Here is a 5568-nt window from a genome sequence, read left to right on the forward strand (position 1 = left end):
GCAGTGGTGCAATCTTGGCTCACTGCAACCTCCGCCTCCCGGGTTCAAGCGATTCTCCTGCCTCAGCCTCCTGAGTAGCTGGGATTACAGGCGCCTGTTACCACACCCGACTAATTTTTTTGTATTTTTAATAGATATGGGGTTTCACCATGTTGGTCAGGATGGTCTTGAGCTGCTTACCTCAGGTGATCCGCCCACCTTGGCCTCCCAAAGTGCTGGGATTACAGGTGGCTGGGCCACCACACCTGGCCCCAAATCAAGGTTTTAAAGGAATTGGCAACTGTGCCATTTGACGTGTATAGCATGTAACCAAATGAATTTTTTTTTTTTTTTTGAGTCTTGCTCTGTTGTTCAGGCTGGAGTGCAGTGGTATGATCTCAGCTCACTACAGCCTCCGCTTCCAGGGTTCAAGCGATTCTCCTGTCTTAGCCTCCCGAGTAGCTGGGACTGCAGGTGCGTACCACCACACACTGCTAAGTTTTGTACTTTTAGTAGAGATGGGATTTCACCATGTTGGCCAGACTGGTCTCGAACTCCTGACCGCAGGTAATCTGCCTGCCTTGGCATCCCAAAGTGTTGGGATTACAGGCATGAGCCACCTTTGCCTGGCCCAAATGTAATTCTGATGTATCTTAGTGAAGCTAGCTTCTCTTTTTTTGTCATTTGAGAGCATGCTGATGCCATCAAAGAATTATTGTTTCGTGAACACATTTTGGAAACTGGAAAGACCATTGAGACATAAAACAGTGAAGAGTGGCTTGCCAGCAAAACTGATTGAGTACCTGGCAGCACATCTGGTTTTGCTGCTTTGGTGAAGGAAGAAGCTCCATGAGCCGCTATGAATCATTGCTTGTACATTGGCATCAAAGACTCTGCCAAAGATCGTGAAAGAAGTCTTGTCTAAGGTCTCTAAAGTCCCACTTTAACCTAGTCAGGGCTTTGAATCACTGCCTTGTCAAGAACTTCTCTTGAGAAATAGGAGAGGATTATGAGGTTATTTTCTATTGCAGAGAAGTTCATTGATTCTGTAAAGAACAAGTCTCAAAGCACTGGGAATTCTGGTTCTCTTTGCTGCTACATAACTTCATGAATCAGGGTTTTCAGAACACTTGGGGCAATCAATTGGATTGTTAAACCTGCTGCCATGGCAGGGCACAGTGGCTCATGCCTGTAATCCCAGCATTTTGGGAGGCCAAGTGGGGTGGATCACAAGGTCAGGAGTTCAAGGCCAGGCTGACCAACATGGTGAAACCCCATCTCTACTAAAAATACAAAAATTAGCCGGGCGTAGTGGTGCGTGCCTGTAATCCGAGCTACTCAGGAGGCTGAGGCAGGAGAATCGCTTGAATCTGGGAGGCAGAGGTTGCAGTGAGCCGAGATTGCGCCACTGCACCCCAGCCTATGCGACAGAGTGAGACTCTGTCTCAAAACAAAACAAAACAAAACAAAACAAGAAAACCATACTGCTTACTACTGCAGCTCTTTAAGAGAAACAGTAGCAGCTTTCTAATTGAAATAGGATTTTGTGGAATCTGTTTTTATTTTCCTTTAACTTTATTGTCTTTTCTAGTTTAAGCATCTTTTTTACATTGGGAGAGTTTAATCTGTTTACATGAATGTATTTAATCATATGGTTAGATTTATTTATTTATTTTTTGAGTTGGAGTCTCACCCTGTCACCCAGGCTGGAGTGCAGTGGTAAGATCCTGGCTTACTGCAGCTTCCATCTCCTATGCTAAAGTGCTACCCTCACCTCAGCTTCCCACATAGCTGGGACTGCAGGCATAGGCACAGTGGGACCCTGTCTCTACAAAAAATTAAAAAATTAGCCAGTATGCCTGGCTGTTTTTAAAATTTTTTGTAGAGACAGGATCCCACTGTGTTGCCTAGGCTGGTCTCAAACTCCTGGGCTCAAGTGATCTTCCGACCTCAGCCTCCCAAAGTGTTGGGATTATAGGCATGGGCTACTGCACCTGGCTTAGAATTATTTCTGCTGTCTTCTTGTGGTGTTTTTTTTTCTCATGCTTTTCCCCCACTTGTTTTCTGACTTGTGCAATATTAATTGAGTTTTTCTTACTTCTTTTTTCTCCCTGAACTTATGGTTTGAAAATGAGTTATACTCTTTCTAATTTAGTAGTTACACTTGCATTTTTACATATATATTTGACTTAAATTTTGAGTCCTCCCAGCTTCTGCCAGAGTAGTACGAGGACTTTAGAACTCTTTACCTCAGATCTTTCCCTCCTGCTATTTCTCTCCATTATTTTAGTTCTACCTTGTTTTCACTTAACTGCTCCACACCCTACCCCAACTTTATATATTTTAGTTCCTTTATAGTCAGGGCTTATTTGAATTGACGTATATGATTTTGCTTTTTTGCATATACTCCTTATTTAGGTATATCTTTCAGTGATTCTTTCAGCAACTATCGGTGAATGACAAATTTTTTCACTTGTTGCCTGAAAATGTCTTTATTTTGCCCTCATTTAAAAAAATATAACTTAGCTTGATATAGAATTAGAAGGGTTTTTTTTTTGGACTTAGAAGATTTCTCCATGGTTCTCTGGCTTTGGTTATTGCTGATATGATGTCAGCCATCAGCGTAATAGTCTTGCCTTTCTAGGTACATTTTTCTCTCTGTGTGTGATTTTAAGGTTTTTCTGTTTGCTTTTGTTCTACACACTATACGCAACACAATCCCAGGACATACAACAAGCTTCCTTATTGCCTCCCCAGGCCAGACCAGTTGATAGAGTTTTCCTAGTCTTGTCTTCACTGACACGGTAGCTCTTCCTAGGCCTCTGGACTCTGCAGGAGGCTAATTCCACACCTCAAATATATGCATCTAAGGCGGCGTCATCTGTTTTTGAACGACAGTTTAGAGCCCCAGCTTCTAGGGCTTATATCCCAATTTCAAATCTTCCTGGGCTTCATACATCAGCCCATTGCATTCTTTTGGCTTTCATTTGTTCCTGGCACTTGGTGTCTTAGTCCATTTGGGCTGTTCCAACAAAACACTTTGGACTGGGTAACTTACAGGCAACAGAAATTTGGGGTCAAGATCAAGGCACCAGCAGATTGGGTGTCTGGTGAGGGCTTGCTCTCTGCATCATAAATGGAGCCTTCTCATGGTGGCCTCATGTGGCAGAAGGGACAAACAGGCTCCTTTAGGCCTCCTTTACAAAGGCACTAATCCTCTGTAATCCCAGCACTTTGGGAGGCTGAGGCGGGCGGATCACCTGAGGTCAGGAGTTCGAGACCAGCCTCACCAAAATGGAGAAACCCCATCTCTACTAAAAATGCAAAATTAGCCTGGCATGGTGGTGCATGCCTGTAATCCTAGCTATTTGGGAGGCTGAGGCAGGAGAATTGCTTGAACCTGGGAGGCAGAGGTTTCGATGAGCTGAGATCACGCCCTTGCACTCTAGCTTGGGCAACAAGAGCAAAACTCCATCTCAAAACAAAACAAACCAAAACAAAAACACAAAGGCACTAATCTCATTCGTGAGGATGCCACCCTCCGAACTTAATCACCCCCGAAAGGCCCCACCTCTTAATACAACTATAGTACCCAGGAATTTTCCTTTTTGACTTTTTATATATACCATTTAAAATGTGTTTAATGAGAGAAATAAAGAAAATGAGACAGTCTTGAAAAGATGAGTCATAATGGAGTTAGAGACCTTTGAAACATGGCGAATTTATTTCTCCACCTCATGAGATTTCTAGAGTGTTAGTATAAATGTATATACTACATGTCAGTTCAAATGTAAAATATGTTCACAGCTCTAAGGGCTCATTGATTGATTGTCTGCTTTATTCCATAAAAAGATTTAAAGTGCTATTTTGAGACATATATATCAAAATATATCACTGTATATACAGGGGCCCAAGTATGTCATTCATAAGGGATATATACATATGTATCTATATATGTGATTTATAGGTATATATCATATAAGCACTCCTATGTAAAAAAATAAAGCAAGTCACAAAACTCATACATTCTATTTATTTATTTATTTATTTATTTTTGAGATAGAGTCTCGCTCTGTTGCCCAGGCTGAAGTACAGTGGCTCGATCTCGGCTCACCACAACCTCTGCTTCCCAGGTTCAGGAGATTCTCCTGCCTCAGCCTCCAGAGTAGCTGGGACACATGCTGGGCACATGCCGCCATGCCCGACTAATTTTTATATTTTTAGTAGAGATGAGGTTTCACTGTGTTGGCCGGGGTGGTCTCGAACTCATGACCTCGTGATCCGTCCACCTTGACCTCCCAAAGTGTTGGGATTGCAGGCGTGAGCCACCGCGCCCAGCAACATTCTATTTATGAAAAGTATCAATCACTGGACCACTGGATCACTGGACCAATATATATATTTATCTATATATCGATATGCAGAGATCAATATATAGAGAGTAGAGATACACATAGATCTCTTTCTCTCTTTGCTCTCTATATAGCTATATCTGTATATCCTTTATGAAATTACCTGAGCCCCTGTTTCATGTTTAACTTGAGGAATTTATCAAAGCCTGAGACTGTTCTAGGCATGTTCAGATAATGTTTCAATATTCTAGAAAGATTCTTTAATACTTCTATAATCTTTCTGCAGAAAGATTCTTTGCCATGATCTAAGACAGTGGTTTTCAAAGTGTGGTTCCCGAGTCCTCAGCACCAGCATCACCTGGGATCATATGGTGTATACTGTTCCTAAGTCATTCGTTAGGTTTTCTTTTTTTTCTTTGTTACGATTTTTCAATTAAGGTTTGATAAAATATTTGAACTCATAGGTGGTCCAGTGATTAATACTTTTAATAAATAGAAAGTATGAGTTTTGTGGCTTGCTTTTTTTTTTAATATAAGAGTGCTTATTAATTCTACAGTGTAATATCATGCTAAATACTCTAATAAAAATTATGTATGTGTTTGTATATTTATGTTTTCCATACTTGAGCATCCTTCATTTTTAAAAGAACATTGTTTAAAGTTAAATGTTAGATATGGAATTAAATAAATATGTTATATCTTTAAATTAATTATCTTATTTTAAAAATAATCTGCCTACCCTAAGCTCAGAAGATAAATTATAATATTAGTTATGTGATTTCTCTTAATGAGCCTCATGGATGTAAAACATAATTAGCATTGTTACACTTCCTTCAAGGCAGAAAATGCATGCTTTCTTAGTAAATGTAGTATGCTTTTGTTCATGAAGAATGTCATTAAGTAGTGCCATACTATTTTAGGGTGCTAAAATAAAAATATTTACAACTCGAAAATAATTTAAAACTATTCTTATAAAAGAAGGATGTTCCATTGTTTTCTATCTGTTACTTAAATCATATAAAAATGTTTTGAAATGCAAACTGCTTGATGTTTTGGGATTCAGAGACTTTGATGATCATTTACAAAAAGTTTCTGCCAAAGATGGCAGGGTGCGATGGCTCATGCCTGTAATCTCAGCACTTTGGGAGGCTGAGGCAGGTGGATCACGCGAGGTCAGGAGTTTGAGACCAGCCTGGCCAACATGGCAAAACCCCATCCCTATTAAAAATACAAAAAT

At 40.3% G+C, this 5568-nt stretch overlaps 1 protein-coding gene across 4 annotated transcripts in view; it reads left to right on the top strand.

Annotated features, from left to right (window-relative positions):
• CDK19 (cyclin-dependent kinase 19) overlaps positions 1-5568 on the top strand; it is a 237785-nt gene that overhangs the window by 102815 nt on the left and 129402 nt on the right. The window lies entirely within an intron of this gene.

Source organism: Mandrillus leucophaeus, unplaced genomic scaffold (assembly GCF_000951045.1).
Source record: "Mandrillus leucophaeus isolate KB7577 unplaced genomic scaffold, Mleu.le_1.0 Scaffold96, whole genome shotgun sequence".
Lineage (NCBI taxonomy): Eukaryota > Metazoa > Chordata > Mammalia > Primates > Cercopithecidae > Mandrillus > Mandrillus leucophaeus.